Source organism: Eptatretus burgeri, chromosome 5 (assembly GCF_056783735.1).
Source record: "Eptatretus burgeri isolate ZD-2024b chromosome 5, Ebu_testis_v1, whole genome shotgun sequence".
In the NCBI taxonomy this organism is placed as follows: domain Eukaryota; kingdom Metazoa; phylum Chordata; class Myxini; order Myxiniformes; family Myxinidae; genus Eptatretus; species Eptatretus burgeri.
In genome coordinates this window covers 23,714,173-23,733,386 of record NC_140965.1, presented here as the reverse complement: position 1 = coordinate 23,733,386, position 19,214 = coordinate 23,714,173, and the positions used below count along the sequence as shown (strand labels likewise).

Sequence of the window (19,214 nt, the reverse complement as noted above, 5' to 3'; positions counted from 1 at the left end):
CTCCTTGAGTTTGTCAATTTCAAATTCGTTTTCTTTTTGTTTTCTATCCCACCGCCTCTCATGTTCTTCATTCTCCAATCTCATCGTTTCCTTCAATTGGCTGACTTCCCTTTCCTGTTTCATTCGTTGTTTTTTCACTATCTCCTCATACTTCAACCTTGCATTGGCTTCTAACTGTTTTATCTGCATAGTGTGGTTCCTCAACGTTTCATTCTCCGTTCTCTTTCTTTCCTCTCTTAACATCTTCAGTTCGCTTTGTAGTTCCCTCCCTTTGCTTTGGTGTTTCTGTAACTCAGAAGCTTTTTCCCATAATTCCTCTCTCGCCTCCTCACCTCTTTCGCATGCTTCCTTCCTCAATTCATCCATTCCCTTGCCGTATTCCTCTAGTTCTTCAAGGCGTTTCTCTTTTCTTTTTATCGTCTCTGCTAGGCTTTCTCTTTCCTGATTGCCTATTCTTACCTCTCGCTTCAGTTGTTTTAATTCCAAATCTTGTTTCCGTTTTCCCTTTTCCAGCTTTGTTTTCCTTTCCTTTTCCTCCCTCATTTCTTCTTGTAGTTCTTTGAACCGTCTTGACTTTTCCAACAATTCTTCCTTCCTTTGCTCCAGAGATTTCTCTCCTCTTTTTATCTTCAGTTCTAGGCTTTCTCTTATCTGTTTGCCTGATCTTACCTCTTCCTTCAGTTGTTCCAATTCCAAATCGTGTTTCTGTTTTTCCTTTTCTAGGTTTTTTTTCCATTCTTCCCTCAATTTGCATGCTTCCTCCCACCTTTCATCTATTCTCTTATTCAGTTCGCTCTCCTCTCGTTCCAACACAAGGGTAAGCCGCTCTACTTTGATCATTCCTCCAGCTAGTACCTCGCCTGTGTTGTCTAAGTGCTTTTCCAGCCCCCGAATTCGTTCCTGTGCATCGGCCAATTGTTGTGACTTACGCTTCGTGTCACGCCGAGATGGAGCCGCGCCACCATTTTGCGACTCCATTCTCTTTATAATTTGCAAGTTTTTCCCCCGATCCGCTCAAGCATAAAATCACTACCAATTGTTAACACAATTGGTGTTCTGTAAATTTACGGAGGTGGAGGCGGAGAGTTCGTCATCCCACTCCTGACACCAGTTGTTGTGGATCCGGGGTGGTGGAGTTCTGACCCGGTCCCTGGTGCCAGCCTCGCCACCACCGTCTCCGGGAATCTATAACGCCGGCCGGCCGGCTCAGCACAGGCCTTGGGTCACGCGTCTTCAATCGCGATACCAACGTAATCCTGTACCTTACCAGTTGGGGAGATAGAACCCCAAGTTACAGACTGGCTTTGTCAGAGACCGAGCGGAGTCTACCAGTCTGTAACCACTTTGGTTTTATATGCCAATCGAACGGATCGTTCCTCGACGCGACACACATTAATCCATAGCGGCAACTTCATAAGAATTAACCAGATTTATTGGGGAACATCAGGGATCACAACACAAGCAATAAACTCGACAATGGTTCTATTAACAATCAACCAGTTCTTAAATAGGGAACCACGGTCTAAAGGTTTCGAGGGGATCACTATGAAATATGCCTTTTACAATACGTGCAGACAAAACAGACCAACAGCATGCATGCAGGACAAGTACTTGGTGATGGCTCATGGACGAGAGGACAACATCCAAAAAGCAGGAATGTCGCTCGTAACAAACAAGCGGGTGTCCACAGATTCGAACTGCCGCTCGAACACACCGCGCGGCAAGAATGGCGGTGCAGCACTCCCATTGCCTCAAGGCACCGCGTGCGCATGTTCTCCTCAGTGCGTTCTGGCTCCACCCAACATCGACGATGCGAGACCGCCGATCTCTCTCCAGGGTCCAGCACACAAATCCTGGCCTGGCCTGTTCTCCAGACAAGGCCCAAAATCGAGGTTGACGGCCTCGGCCAGCGGATCAACAAACGTGACAAGCCGTTGGTGTGTGAACAAGTACGGAAGCTCCGCGGCCAGATGCAGGCCGAATCGATCGATCACCTCCCCGCACGAGTCAATCGTCGACTCCACGTCCAGGCAGCCTCTCAAAGCCGACTGCAGTTTCCCAAGCTCAGAACGAAGCATCAACCTGAGGCCTCGTTGTTTCTCTCGCTTTTCACAACCCATCGCGCCTCAAGAGCAACTGTTTCTACACACAGATCTTTTGTTCCTGCTTTCTTTTCTCGCTTCTCTCGGCGACCCCTGGCAAAAAGCTCCGCCCCCTCGCGTCACTTCCTGTCCAGGCCACACCTCTTCCATGCGTACAGGAGAGGAAAAAGAATAATCTCTCGTTTCACCACCGTATGAACATAAAAACACAGTCTTTTACAACTCCCGACACACACATATCTTCCCTTATACCAAACAACCTAATCTAAACAGGCATTTAATGTGGGATCTGAGCTAATCCTATACTTAGTAATCCCATTAAGGGCCATTTCCGTAACAATATACTCGATGGAAATGAATCTTATAAGAAAATTAAGTTATTCCCCAAAGTAGAACATGGACAAATATTCATTGGTTCGCTCTTTGAATGGAATGAAAATATGAAGGGGAAAAAGTGCTTCAATCAGTAAGTCAATTTTACATTTGCTTGAATGGGAGGGGGAGGAAATCAGTCTCCTATTTTACATTTGCTTGCATGGGAGGGAAGGGAATAGGTGGGGAGAAAATCAGTCTCCTATTTGGGGCTTTTGGTGCTTAAGCCAGTGTCAATTCTACATTTGTGTGTATGGGAGGGAAGGGGATAAATGAGTCTCCTATTTTGGGCTTTTGCTTGTATGAGAGGGAAGGGGATAAATGAGTCTCCTATTTTGGGCTTTAAGTTAGAAAGTTTTCCCCCATTCATTTGAATGGCTGCCTCAGAAGCTTCATTTATCCTCTACTGTCGCCATTCTGACACAATATGCCAGCATGCTGGCACTCATTTTGCCGATCTTGGAAGGATGACAGGCAGAGTTAACTCCACCTGGCATTAATTCAGAGGAGTGGGATTTGAACTCAGGATCATCGGATCCCAAGCCCAGCACCCGAACCATAAAGCCAACACTAGGCATATATGGAGAATACAAAATAATAATTTGGTCAAAAGGTCAAAAGACAGCATCATATAAAATTTTGTTGAAAATTTGATGAAAAAAGCTCAAATGATAATTACAATTTCAGGTCAATTGGATGAAAATTAATGATTATATATGATGCTGACCCTTTGACCTTTTGACCAAATTATAAATTTGTTTTCACCATCATCTCACAATAAAGCTTTGTTGAAAATTTGATGACAAAAGCTCAAATGGTAAAAACGTTATGGCCTGGACAGACACAGCCACACAGAAGTGATTGCAAAACCCTGTCTTCTGCTGCATGGGGACGGACTTACTACTACAGTCTTAAAATGATATGTGGCATGGGAGGAGCTCAAACAAGAACATTGAAAGTTTCCTATTTTATCTCTGCTCAACAAAGGTATTTAAAATGATAAAATCCACACATTTTATTTATTAACATTTTTAATGATGAAGAAAGTTAAATACAAAAATGCACTTTAATAAATTACAAAACAGCCAAATCTTAATTGGTAACCATTATGAATTTATTTTAAAATGCACATTTGCTCTTTCTTTCTTGCTTGATTGAAATTCATTTTTGTTTTCTGCAATTCTTGTGCGTAAAATGATCCTAAAATTTCCTCTCCATTCAAGTTATATAAATTACAAGTCCAGAGAACTGTGTCGATAATATCAATAATTTTAAATAGCTCACTCATCCATCTCATGGTAAAATCTTTTTCACAATATGATTTCCATCTGTAAATTATTAAAATTTCACCAACTTTGAATTTTGGTTTTCTCAGGTTAAACTCTTTTTCATATTGTGATTATATAAATGTTTCTGAAGGTTTTGCTTTTGTTGAGGACTGAACTCTATGACTGTAATCATATAAAATACCGTGAATAATAAAAACTTATTTCTGATGCCCAACATCAGTAAAGTTTTTGTAGTCTCATTCAAAGTAGGATTAAATTACTCAATTACAAAACAACAGCTTTCCCATCACTATAAGTACTGTATAATGTAATACTGTACCATTATCATAAAGAGAGTTCATAAATTTTCTGTTAATAAAGCTCTGTTCCTTCATCAGTCAATCATTTCTTTGGTTTACATTTGCTTTTCTTAAATATCTTTGTGAAAGCATCTACAAGATTGACACCTATTTTATTTTTCAAAGGAAAACCCACACATAGCCAACCTATATTTTCACCGTCAAGGGAATAGGGATGCTGAGGCAGTTTCGTTGACTAGGGGGCACAATCCTGGACAGGTCACCACTCCAATGCAGGATACTCAAACAGCTCATTTTTCCCCAGAGCTGGTACTCAGCTTACCAACCTCAGAAGGATGATGGGCTGAGTCAACCCACCTGATTTTATTTATGGCACAACTCAGGCTTGAACTCAGGAGCTTGAGATCTTAAGCCAGCAACCCTTAACTGTTATTTATGGCACAACCCAGGCTTGTACTCAGGAGCTTGAGATCTGAAGCCAGCAAACCTTAACTGTTAGGCCATCATCAGGCTTTACAACCCATGCATATCTTGACCTTAAATCAATAACCATTACAGCATACTTGTCTCCCACATAATTTTTTACTTTCAATTAAAACGCTTGACCATCTATCATAAACTGCTTTCGAATAAATCTTCCTTCTTTTAAAACTTGTGAGAATTGGTTTGTGTAATTCATCAGCTAACAATTGCTCCTCAAGCTAACAATTATATCATCAGAGTTTAAATAGTTTACATTCCTATAATACACAAGTTTCCCAAGCCTAAGTTTTAAAATAGCACTTATCCGTTTTTTTATTTTTACAATAAACCTATCCAATTGTTTTTTGTATACAAAGTCAAGGTTTGTGGACATGACAGAACAAAGGGAGTCATAAAAAGAGAGGAGGGAAACACACCGACAGTAGGGTTGAGGGACAAAATAGAGGGAGACTTGGAGAAATAGGGATGTGGGGAAGAAAGAGGGCTAGGGGAGGACACATTGTGCTGGATAAGATGGATCCAGCTGCAAAATGTCAGGAAGAAAAACTAGAAACTTGGAAAGAAGTGAGCCTAGGAGGGTTGACAGGAGAAGACAAGATCATGGTTTTGGATGGGGGGGGGATGATCTGAGATGGTGATGAACAGCTGTCTTGAAGACCTGAATGGAAGGATGAGATTGAATAGAATGTGGAAGTTGGTTCCACAAACAGGAAAAAAGAGAAATAAATGATTGGAGGTGATCAGTGAATCTGAATTTTAGGAGTTTCATTAGAAGCAGAAGGAGGTTGATGGCAGACTGAGTGTCTCCTTCTTCTTCTTCTTCTTTCGGCTGCTCCCGTTAGGGGTTGCCACAGCGGATCATTCGTTATGATCCGCATAATGATTTGGCTCAGGTTTTACGCCGGATGCCCTTCCTGACGCAACCCTGGTCACCTCTTACGACACAGGGATATGGTACACCTATTCTAACTGGGGCATACACCGGGCCCAGTACACTGGTACTCACTTCGCCGACCTCGGAAGGATGACAGGCTGAGTCAACCTCCTGGTGTGTATTAATTCAAGCGACCAACAGGGCTTGAACTCAGGACCTTTTGGATCCCAAGCCGCTACCCTAACCACTACGCCAACACCAGGCTGTGATGGCAGACTGAGTGTACCCTGCAGAAACCTGGAAGGGACAGAGCACAGAAAGACCAGATGGTACAAGACCAGAAAGGAGGCAGTAGAGACAGACAGAACACCAACCTGTCTGCAATGTGAAAGTGATAGGCCAATAGAATCAGTTTCATCATGGGAGATTTCAATGATCGTGACGGCCTTGGTTTTATGGCGTATAGCTGAGCAACGTGTGAGGCAGGGTTACTAGCCTAGAGGGGAGAGCAATACTCCATCAGGCTGTGGATGAAGGCCATGTAGGTTGATAAGAGTTTGGGTGTGCCAAGGAAGAGCTTTGAATGATGGAGGCTGCCAACACTGGCTTTGGAAGCAAACTTAAAAGTTTGGTTTGCCCAAGAAAGGTTTGCCCACATTATCTCTAAATGTTGGATTTCATATCAAAGATAAATTATAGAACACTTCTGGATGAACTTCTTATTTATCATCCAACATCATGCAATTGTGATAATCAATATTGTGTTTCATCCAAACTTCATTGACCATGTTTCTCAACTTTTCCATCTTTGTCTAATCACTTATCTAAATTTATTCCAGGACCACAGAAATAATACACAGGTAGGTGTAATTCTCCAGGAATCCCAGTTGTTGTAAATTTACTTTCTGATAAAATATTTGGTATATCACCACCTCTTGTACTGACTTTATTCGTTTTAGGTTCCCTTGTATTTATAACATCTCCTTTGGACTTAAATTGACTCTCTTTACTTACAGGCACTGAACATATCCCCCTTTCTACAACTATTTTAAACCTGTAACATATGAGATATTTTGGTGTCAGTTTTCTTTTCACACTTCAGACAGCACATTGTATTTATTTATTGGAAATTTTAACAGACTTATAGAAGAGAAAAATTTATTTCAATTTTTCTATCAATGTTTGTAGTACAGCCTTGATTATCACAAGCATTTTAAGAATCGAGATATTCAAGCCAATCACTTTAATCTCATTTATTTAGAAAAAAATATCCCCACTTAAAGGAGGAGATTGGGACCATACTCTGTGCAGAGTGTTGGTGCTGTTTAAGCAGTTTCCTTGGCTATTGGGCACAATCCTGGACGGCTCGCCACTCCGACACAGTATGCCAGCATGCTGGCACTCGTTTTGCCGACCTCGGAAAGAGAACAGGCTGAGTTAATCCCACCTGGTATTAATTCAACAGCTGAGCAGGATTTGAACTCAGGACCCTATGATCCAAAGCCCACCACCCAAACCATTAAGCCAACACCATTTTAAGTGAAATCACAAAGTGAGTTTTTTTAGTTTCCTATAGATTCCTCAGTCAACCTGTTTCTTCATTACTAGTTAATGGTGTGAGGTTTTTTTTGAAACACTGTAGTGCTGTCTTCTTTCATCTTTGTCATCATCGCTTTTCTCTGCAAACTACCAAATAGTTTACATCATATACCCGCAAAGCGACCACACAATTTTTTTGTTTGAAATAAATTCACTTACAAGCTGCCCTCTTTTATAAGTTTTCTCTCCTCCCATGATAGCTTCTTTATCAATCTTATCATAATTTCTGTCAAACTCCTCTTTCAATTTCAACCTTTTCTCGTGATATTCTTTTTCAGGAGTATTTTTGTTATAGTTTTATAGTCTCTGATTACATTCATCTTTATCCCCTTTAACTTTTTATCACATTTGGAAGCATACTTATAGGCATAAGATATTGCTCTTAGTCCTACAAATTATTTCATAATTTCTCCACCAAGTTCACCTTCAAATTTTCCAATGAGTTTTTCAATTTCGTGTGGAGAATACGTTATGTTTTTATTTTTAACGTTGCTTGTGGCATAAATGTCTATGTCTTGTGGTATCTTACTATAATTCACCGTCTGTCCGTCTGTTCCCAGGTATCACAAAAACGTCTGAACCAATCGCAACCATTTTTTGGGTGTGTAATCCTGGGACCCCTTGGAGTCAAATATGCATAAATATAATAACATGATCCCCTTGACGGCTCCCGTAGGGAGCGGGTGCTTCTACGATGTGCAATTAGAATGTGAGTACATCTATAAAGTATTACAATTAGAATGTGAGTACATCTTTAGAATATGTACAATTAGAATGTGAGTATGTCTATAAAGTATTACAATTAGAATGTGAGTACGTCTTTAGAATATGTACAATTAGAATGTGAGTACGTCTATAAAGTATTACAATTAGAATGTGAGTACGTCTACAAAGTATGTACAAATATAATGTGAGTATGTCCATAAAGTGTAACAATTAGAATGTGAGTACGTCTAAATATTATTACTATTAGAATGTGAGTAAGTCGATAAAGTACATGCAATTATAATGTGAGTACGTCTATAAAGTTTGTACAATTAGAAAGCGAGTATGTCTATAAAGTATGTACAATTATAATGTGAGTACATCTATAAAGTATTACAATTAGAATGTGAGTACGTCTTTAGAATATGTACAATTAGAATGTGAGTATGTCTATAAAGTATGTACAATTATAATGTGAGTACATCTATAAAGTTTGTACAATTAGAAAGCGAGTATGTCCATAAAGTATTACAATTGGAATGTGAGTATGTCTATAAAGTATGTACAATTATAATGTGAGTACGACAACAAAGTGTTACAATTATAATACGAATACGTCTATAAAGTATGTACAATTAGAATGTGAATACATCTATAAAGTATTACAATTAGAAAGTGAGTACGTCTTTAGAATATATACAATTAGAATGTGAGTACGTCTATAAAGTATGTACAATTATAGTGCGAGTACGACAATAAAGTATGTACAATTAGAATGTGAGTACGTCTATAAAGTACGTGCAATTATAATGTGAGTATGTCTATAAAGTATGTACAATTATAATGTGAGTACGTCTATAAAGTATGTTCAATTAGAACGCGAGTATGTCCATAAAGTATTACAATTAGAATGTGAGAATGTCAAAAGGTATGTACAATTATAATGCGAGTACATCTATAAAGTATGTACAATTAGAATGTGAGTACGTCTATAAAGTATTTCAATTAGAATGTGAGTACATCTATAAAGTATTTCAATTAGAATGTGAGTACATCTATAAAGTATTACAATTTGAATGCGAGTACATATATATATATATATATATATATATATATATATATATATATATATATATATATATATATATATATATATATATATGTACAATTATAATGTGCGTCTGTCTATTGAATTCTTCCTTACTATAATTCACCGTCTGTCTGTTCCCAGGTACCGCAAAAACGGATGATCCGATCGCAACCATTTTTTGGGTGTGTAATCCTGGGACCCCTTGGAGTAAAATAGTCATAAATATAATAGCATGACCCCCTTGATGGCTCCCGTAGGGAGCGGGTGCTTCTAGTATTATTAAATGACTTCATCATAGCTACGAAACGCTGGTTACATTGCAATGCATATAAATGCCGGAGACGCCAGCGTTTGTGGCTGTATTTCATTTCTGCCCATACCATAACCTCAAGAATCTCTTAAGCAAAGAAGAATTACAAAATTTAAGCCCCAGATTTTAACTTAGCAGCAGTTCCGATGCTAAAAAAAAAGTGTTCACTTGTCAAATTTGGACACTGCTTGGGCGTTTCTGGGTGCATAGTTTTGTCGACGGCAATTAGTAATCGCTTGCCAAGCCAGGCATTCATTGGAGTGCTTACTTGAGTGCTTAAGCCACTTACCGAACAGCCCAAAGTCAATGGTGGTGTGGTTCGTATCCTGTTCGGGATGTACAGTCGACATTTACTGCAAGGTAGAGGTACATATACAGCACACACGGATGTGGTACATATGGGCAGATTTGTATTTGTAGGGACTCTCCGTGGGTGTGTGGCATGCCATGCCTGTTATGGGTACCTTGGTGGCAAACTTTCATCCCATATCTTATGGAGGTTTTATCAGGTTTTCCTTTGTCCTCGCGACCGTTTCTAAAGCATTTGGTTATCAGATTTGCTTTTCAAAGGTTATATGTTTCCCTTTGTGAGTTTCAAAGCAAAATATATTTGATAACGCCCGATTTCTGAGCCGTTTGCCGTATTAACGTGTTTTCTAAATTACTGAGCCAATAGTCATTTCTACCCGTCACAGGCAGCTGTTTATAAAGTTGAATGTTTGCGCACATCTCCTTGAAATGTCAATATAAATGCAACGTAGTTTTTTTTAGTGAAAGCTACTCAAGGTTTTTGGGTTTTATACAGTCGTACTGTAGTCGGTTATCACACTGACTCAAATCTGCCGATTCCCGAAAAGTTGCCGATATGGCCAAGCACGTGTGTGTGTGTGTGTGTGTGTGTTCATAAAGCATAACATATTCTCTCTGATAACTCCCCTACCCCTACCCATCTTTCTCTTTGTCCGATCCTTGCTCTACCACCTACCGAAACAGGCCGCAACAATTTCTTTAAAAGGAAGTTTTTTTTTCCACTTTCCTCACTCATATCAAATGCCTGTACATCATCGCTATGAATCGCTGTAAACTTCACTTTTGAAAGTACTATAGTTTTCAAATTAGGAGCTTGGAGTGATTTCATCCATTTTATGATACGATTATCCACGATCTACTCTCATGGACTAATTAAAGTACATCATCGAAATATTTTTTTTCAGTTTTGAGGATCAGATATCGTGCGGACTAAAATGTCGAAATCTGTTGAGAAATCTGATAATTTAAAGAAATAACGAGTCTCATAACTAAACTGATATACTCATTTACTTTAAGCAGGCAAGGCTATGTTCCCTCCTACTCCATACACACACAAGAAAATGTGACATTTCCAATGCATTAAACACCTTTTTCTACTGCTTGGAGAATTATATTGAGTGAACCAAAAAAATTAGGAATGTGCCAAACAAAATTAACCAGTTTCATTGAGCTATAAGATTTAATGCATTCACTGCAAGACCTCGAGCCCTGTCCCCCGAGGGACTGCCTTTCCATAGTGTCTGCCAGATCTATGTCTATATTTCAGAGGTTTCGCAAGGTTCTCTTGAGGGAATGAAAACAAATCTGGTAAAAAAACGGACATTTTAAACAAAAGTTATAACGTTTGCACGGAGCCCGAACCAATGTACCACGTAACACGTGCACAGACGAGCAGACAAAATGGCGGATTTTCTGCAATGTTTATTTCATGGGCGATTGAACTTTGCGATGTTTCCAGGGTTGTTCTGCATCAAGCAGTAACTATTTTGTGGATAAAGTAATTTTATTTAATTAACTGCTGTGTGCGCGGTGAAGAATGGCTTTAAAGTTAAAGGTATCCTTTATGGTATGCAGTGACAGCCTGGCCAACCATTCCTTATCAACCATTGAATTGGAGTGCTTAAGCCACTTGCTGAGCGCCCATTGTTGATAGCGGTACCACACTACGTCAATCTGAGTAAATCGATCACTCACTGTGGACGCTTAGTGGTTCGTGCGCTATCTCCCTGAGCCAGTGGTTCCTGCTTTGTCATCCTGAGAGAGTGGTTTGTGCTCCATTATCCTGAGCAAGTGGTTCGTGCTCCGTCACCCTCAGTGAGTTGTGAAATAACACCAGATTTCCGAGCCATTTGCCATATTAACGTGTTTTCTAAATTACCGAGCCCTTTTTTTTTCCACCCGTCACACACAGCCTTTTATAAAGAATAATGCTTGTGAACATATCCCTGAAAAGTCTAAATAAATGCAATGTTGTTTTTCGGTGAAAGCTTCTCATGGTTACTGGGCCGTTTTTCGCTATATAGTCATGTACTATAACGTCTATAAAGTACCAGTACAGTAAGTACTGTAGTTGCTAATCACACTGACTCCACCTGCCAAATCCCTAAAAATTGCCAATATTGGCCAAGCACGTGTGTGTGTTTTTCATAAAACACAACATATTCTCTCTGCAAACTCCTATATATATATATATATATATATATATATATATATATATATATATATATATATATATATATATATTTATATATATATATATATATATATATATATATATATATATATATATATATATATATATATATGTCTCTGTCTCTCTCTCATCCTTGCTCTACTCCCTCCCAATACAGTACAGCACCCTCCTCCCACATTTTCTCTCTCAATCTCCCCTCCTCTTCTCTCTCTCTCTCTGGACATATCCAGATGGTGGTCATGTCTGGATGGTGTTTGTCTCTGGACATATCCAGATGGTGTCATGTCTGGGAGGTGTTTGTCTCTGGACACGTCTGGGCGGTGTTCGTCTCCAGACGGAAGTTTGTCTCCGGACCGTGTATATAACATGACCGGTGGAAAATGGACTTCAGACATCATTTTGTTTCCATCTTCACTGTTATTCTATGCAGCATCATTTTGATGAAACAGTATGAATCATAATTAATGCTCCACCACACATCTGCCTTCCCTTCCTCTCACCTCACACTGTCTTCCCTTCACCCACCCCTCCTTACTCCCACTCACTCCTCTCTTCTTTTCCTTCCACCTCTTCACTCTCCACACTCTCTCTACCCCACCCCTCTCTCCCTCTTCCCCCCTCATTTTCTTCCTCCCCCCTTTCGTATTACCGTCAGCGAAGTGACGGATGGTATTTGCTGGTATACCATAAAGTGATATTCTCATTGTATTTCTTCTTCATGTTGTAAAAAAACTAGTCGTACATTAACAACATTGATGAGTCGAGAACTGATCCTTTATAAATTGGTTTCTTCATTACAATGTTTTTCTTCTCCAGATGAATACCACAAAGGTTCCCAGAGAATACTTCCACTCTTTTAAAATTGGGTTTATCAATTAATTTAGACACTTGTTCCCAATATGTAGCAAGTCTTATGTCTTGTCTATTTCTTACATTCTCCATTGTCTTACCAAATGCAGCATTATTCATTGATTTATAAAAGTCATTCTTGAAATCAGCTCAGAGCCTGGTGTTGGCTTTGTGGTTAGGGTGGTGGCTTGGGATCCTCAGGGGTCCTGAGTTTGAGCCCTGCTTGCCACTGAATTAACATCAGGGGGGTTGACTCAGCCTGTCATCCTTCTGAGGTCGGCGAAATGAGTGCCAGTATACTGGTAATTCTCCCTGCGTGTCAAAGGCGACTTAAGGGTTGGCGTCAGGAAGGGCATCCGGCCATAAAAAAAAAACATTGCTACAAGAAAGGGTACCATGATTGGAGCCTGCAAAAAGCTGACCTCTGCTCAGGGAAAAATGGCTTTAAAATGGTGTGATGATTCTTGAAATCAGTTTCTGCTTTTTCTTGTATTGAAATAAATTAAATATTTCAACCATTAAAATGGCATAATTAAACTTTATCATTCAATGAATTTTCTTTACTCTCTATTCAGCTGATAAATATTGTCTCAGGCTTCTTTGAGGTAAAATAGAATTGTCTTTTAATTTAGTCGCAAGTAATTTTTCTGTTGGCCTGTGATTTGTTTCAGAAATGATTGTTGATGATCATTGAGCCATTCTGTATTTATCCTCACCAGGGAAGAGGGAATTGCATTTGGGTCCGTTTGTACGAGTATGCCTGTTTGTTTGTCGGCGCAGAAAATTAGTGTTTTACTCTGCAACCAGTTGTCAGATTGACACAAAATTTTCACCATAGGAGCCACGACTCATGTGGAATGTTCGAAGAATAATTATAATGTCATGGGTCACGTGGTGTGGCTGCCATGTTGGAAAAAAGGGGGAAAAATGGACCTCTATCTCCGAAACCACACCAAGGAAAAAATTGAAACTTGGCACATGGCAAGTACTCCCCATGGGGAATAAGTGTGATTAACAAAAATTATGTCAAAGGTGCCTTCGTTATGATGTTATAATTGCATACATAGAATGCTACATCCAATCAGTATGAAAATCTTTGAGGGTCATCTGGAAATAAATCGGTGCACAGAAAAAAAATAATTGATGACATTATCGGTCACGTGGTTAGGCAGCCATGTTGATTTTTAAAAGAAATGTTAAAAAATCTTTCTTTGAAGCGGCTGAACAGATCGAGGTGAAACTTTACACATATGACTGCCTATCAATGAGGAATATAATGTTGTCACATATTACATCATAGGTCACATGGTTTGGCAGCCATATTGGATTCACCCCAAAACTTAAAAAAAATCTTCTTCTCCAGAACAGCTGTACAGATCGAGGGGAAACTTCACACAAATGTTCGCCAAGCCATGGGGATACCAGGGTATTCACAAATAATTAATAGGTCACGTGGTCTGGCAGCTATATTGGATTGAGCTTCTTTGAAAGCTTGAAGTTGAAAAAAATTATTCACCCTTGAACCGCTTCATCGATCGATGTGAAACTTCACAATTATGATCTAGTCGTGATGGGTAATATATGTTTTAAATTTCAACTTGATTGGATGCATGGTCTGGCAGCCATAATTATTTAATATTTTTGATCTGGGTTCTTTTTTTAAAAACTTTATTTTTAATAAGGCTCACTTGGCTGCACCTTGATGGGTTTGAGGGTAGAGGAGTAGCAACTAAAACTTGAATCCTATCCAGGGTTCTCCTGATGACTCCTTTGCTATTTGCTTGTTCGGGTTCCTTCTGATGACTCCAATGCGGAACTGTACCTATTTGGTCTTTCATTTGATTTGAGTTGAATTTATTTTAATCTCACTCTGAATTCAATTGAATAAAAATAAACGTTATGGGTCAGGGTCAAGTGTCTGATCAAAGCGGGGTTGCATCAAAGCGGGACATCTTGGTACCTGGTCATCACTGCCAGCAGTTATAAAGTGACAGTTCTAATGATGGCTCTTACTAATTACATAACATATCATTACACAAAACAAGTCTTGGTGAGGGTCTGCAATCTCTGATTGCTCTTTTTCTTGTTTATTTTTTCTTGATGAGAAGCAAATGGTAAGTTTTAGTGTTTTATCCATAATAAGTATACTATTAGAACAACGTATGTCAATAAACTACACACTATTATAATTAGAATGTGAGTAGGTCTATAAAGTACATACTATTAGAATGTGAGTGCATCATTGTAGTATGTACAATATTGTAACATGAGCATGTCTATAAAATACATACTATTAGAATGTGAGTCCATTGAAGGTCACATACTACTATAAATCCGTTGTTTTTTTAAAGTCATGTACTATAACGTCTATAAAGTACATACTATTACAACGTGGGTACTATTATAATGTGAATATATCTTTAAAGTATGCACTATTAGAATGTATATCTATTTAGTATGTACGAGTAGAACATATGTCCATTATGTACATACTATTAGAATGTAATAATACCTGGAAAGGCACTCTTGATAAATAAACGTGGAGAACCATTTTATGTAATTATGACAGCAATTTAGTTAGTTATTGAACTTCAGCAAAGATCGTGAGTCTCTTCAAATTCAGCTTTGAAACCCAAACGTAGGGTGGGTAAACAGCTCATTATTTATGTGCACGTTACCATCTCACAACCAACACACAACTTTTAATTAACTAATTTATATACGCTTTCCCATGTCCATTTATATACACTTTCACAGCTCGTAATTGATTCCCGCCCCACAAAAAATACCGTATGACGACAACGTATACAAGTCTGGATACTCTGACCTGGCAATACCAGCAGCGCACAATGGCCTACTCTTTTCACCAAGAGAAGATACACTTAAGTGGATTTTGAGTCTGTTGGTAGCTTTTCCAAACTATGGTATGTTGTTATTTTAACTCGTATCATTTTGAAGATTATACAAATCTGAATAGTCACAAATCATTCAATAACTTATCCAACATCGTAGATCAGTAATAGTCGAAGTCTTGAATCAGATATTAATTGTTTCAAATGTTAGGAAGTACATCTATGAGGGTTGATCATTATTAAGTCTGTGACCTATTTGAGATGTAGAAAATGAAGGTAACTTTTTTATTTGAAAAGCAATGATTTATTAAAGATGAATAGAAAATTACCAATTGCATTAGCCTTGTACCAGGTCACAGACTTACTGATCACCCTTCACAGCGCCACAAATCATGATGTACAGACCTATGGTTTGCTTGCAGATCTCTGGAGATGGGGGTAAATCCTCCTTTGAGGCGTTACATACCACAAGGAGAGGCTAAACCTCCATGGATAAAATGGCTCAGTGTTCCAGTGAAACCACTACATAGACATGGTCACTCGAAAAAAGAAAGAAAAAGAAACAACTAAAATACATATTTATTTTTGGTGCAATAATTATTCCAAACATTAGGTAGTTTTCATTATTTATGGAAACGATAAATAATTAACGACATTCCATTGTCGTTTTGATTGAAATCGTTCAAATTATGGACTTTATACGTTTCCACTCGATTATTATCAAGAAAAACAGATAAAGTTATGCTTCTTAAAGTTGTGTAAATATATATTATGTAAAGATGTGAGAAAAGCAAATACCTCAAAAAAAACAAAAACCGTATTACATAAAAACACATTACAATACGATTATATGTATCCGTATTTTAACCTACGAATCCACACTTGTGAAACCAAAATCACAAACAAACTTTGACAAAAGAAAACACAAAACATCACCGCCATCATAAGATTTTCCTTTCGTGATGCCGAAGAACCAAATTTGACTCAAAAGGCAAAATATAATTGACAATTATATGTGGTTTATAAGTGTACACACCCAGTGTGTTTTAACTATATGATAGTTCAAACCATTTGCTACCATTTTATACGAAATTATTCACAGTTATAGACAAATTCCACTTCGAAACTCACTCGCAGTCCGTCGAAGTCCTGTGCGCGTTGCGGTCACTTTGCACGTAGACTCGGTGGGTTTGCTGGTGGAGGGAGGGAGAACCGGGTTGGTTTGCTGGCTAGAGGTAGGAAGACAGGGTGGGTTTTTCTGATATGGGGAGGGAGCACCTGGCGTGTTCAGCCGACTGACTGTCCGAGTGCTCACTAGGTCGCGGTCGAAGTCGAAGAGAGAAATAGTTTCTGAAGAGGTTGGTGGAGATGGGTCGAGATGTGCTGACTGAGAAAAGAGTGTACCATGGCACTGTACCAGTATTATGTGAATGCAAATAGCCACTAGTCCCCTCTCTTTTTAATAACGTACGGTTGGTAGGACAGCTGAGAGTTATGCATATTCATATTTAAGCGGTCTAGCCTGAGTTTAAATCTCGACCCACCTATAAACTGTCATCCTGGTGTTTCACAGGCAGTGATTCATCAGCGTGTGTCCCGTCCCTCGGATGGACATGAAACCGCCATCCCGTCTGTCAGCATTAATTGGTGGACGTTAAATATCCTGCTGTGTCCTTCAAGAAGAGTAGGTGAGCCAGCTGGTTTGTGAAAGATTTGTCCCAAAAATCTTGTCCAGCCAACCCCATGAGTTGGAATAGTTGTTAGTACAAACATAAGAAAAAAATAATGATTGGAGTAATGCACCGTGATGGATCACAAGGTGCTGACGTTTTGGCCTTTACCCCTCATCAGAGCAAAAGAGTGAATAACTGCGGCCGTTAATTACTCATCATTTTAATAACGTCTGAATTGCAGTTCTCAGACTTTGCAATTTTGTGGTGTCCTGTGCATCACGTGGCTGCTGGTTGCATCATTTATTGTGGATGTGACTGTGGCGCTGATGAAGTGCCCCCTCACCTACCTCCACCTGCAGGTTAATGCAGGGATTTGGAATTTGTTCCTGTACCGGCACACAGTGGCCAACTCTTGCGAAATGCATGGTGGAATCTTTAACATCTGAAATAACAAAAAATTATGCTCGACAGGACACCTGGCATAACGTCCATTCCAGATACGGTGTACCTTGTAATGAAACCTTCTGCCCGTGAAGCATCAATTCCACAGTTACAGTTGGGTTGTCAATTAAACCAAACTTGGCAGTTAAAAAGTGAGTACACTAACACTGAGCTCTGCTACCAGCCCAGTGTCTATAGTAGACTAATTTTTAGCTCACCTGAAATGTAGTTCCAGGAAGCTTATGGGATGGTGTATCGTCCGTCTGTCCGTCCGTCCACAAATACTTGCAACTTCTCTGTAACTGTACATATGATTATAATGAAACTTTACCACAACCTTCATTACCCATATGCACCATAGTTTGTTCACAGCATTAAAAGAATAAGGCACTGAAAGGGTCTACAGGGGGTGCCCCCCAAAATAGGTATTTGCTCTCTTCTCAGAAGCCAAGCATACAATTTCAATGAAATTTGACTACAACCTTCGACACCCGTGACGTAATAAAGTTTGTTCACGACATTTAAAAAAAATCAGGGTCGAAGAGGGTCTCTGGAGGGTTGCCTCCAAAGTATGTATTTGCTTTCTTCTCTGAAACCACACAAACAATTTTAATGAAACTTGACCAAAACCTTCATCACCTGTGATATAACAAATTTTGTTCAAGCCATTAAAAATAAAAAAATTAAAAAATTCGAGGTCTAAGGATATCTATGGGGTGGGGGGGGGGGAGGGGGGTTGCTCCCCAAAATAGGTATTTGCTTTCTTCTCAGAAATTACACACGATTTTGATTAAACTTGGCCACAACATTCATCACCCGTGATGTCCCAAAGTTTGTTTACTGCGTTAAAAAACAAAAAACAATAAAAAAATCCAAAGGTATTTACCTTTTCTCCATTAAATATTTTGTGGGTCATACACACCTACCAGTGCATCCCTGGTTTTCTTATCCAGCCATGACTCGGTGAGCACCCAGGGGTATTGCTCTTACATACTCTATGCCAGAAAAACCGTACATCTGATTATTGTTGATGCAATGTGTATATATGGCATTATGGGACACAGATGAGGTGTAAACCTCTGGCAAAGATAAATACTGAATAATTATATGGCAATTTCATTGTGGCCTAATCACGTAATGATGCATTGCGGTTTTAGGGTAAATCCAATATGGCTGCCAAACCATGTGACGTATGACCTCGTAGGTGTGAATGTTTTATTCCCCATGGATAGGCGGTCATACCTGCAATGTTTCATCTTGATCTGCTCAGCCATTTCAGAGAAGATCTTTGAATGTATATAAAAAAGGCTGCTAAACGACGTGAACGATGAGGTCATAATTTTTTTCTGTGGAACAATTTATCTTAAGATGACCCTCAAAAATTTTCATACTGATCGTATGTAACATTCTACATATGCAATTATGACGTCATAACAAACTCACCTATGACATCATTTTTAAAAATCACACTTATTCCCCACGAGGAGTACTTGCCATGTGCGAAGTTTCAATTTTTTCCATGGTGCGGTTTCGGAGATACAGAGGTCAAAAGTTTTTCCATTTTCCCAACATCGCTGCCACACCATGTAACCTATGACGTCATAATTATCATTTACGAGTCGTCGCTCCTCTGGTGAAAATTTCGTGTCAATCGGACAAGCAGTTGTAGAGAAAAACACTGAAGCTCTGTGAGGAGAAACAAACAAACAAACAAATGAAAAATCACCCATATAGTGACACTTCGTGAAACGGAACAGAACTCAGTAGAGTGCA

General features: G+C 39.0%; 1 protein-coding gene across 1 annotated transcript in view; it reads right to left on the bottom strand.

Annotated features, from left to right (window-relative positions):
• The window catches only part of LOC147026068 (uncharacterized), a 155,475-nt gene extending 138,815 nt beyond the window's left edge, over positions 1 to 16,660 (bottom strand). The window contains exon 1 of the mRNA XM_085881096.1: positions 16,459 to 16,660. The gene's annotated coding sequence lies outside the window, so the exon portion shown is untranslated. The remainder of the gene's footprint in view (positions 1 to 16,458) is intronic.
• Between the last annotated feature and the right edge of the window lie 2,554 nt (positions 16,661 to 19,214).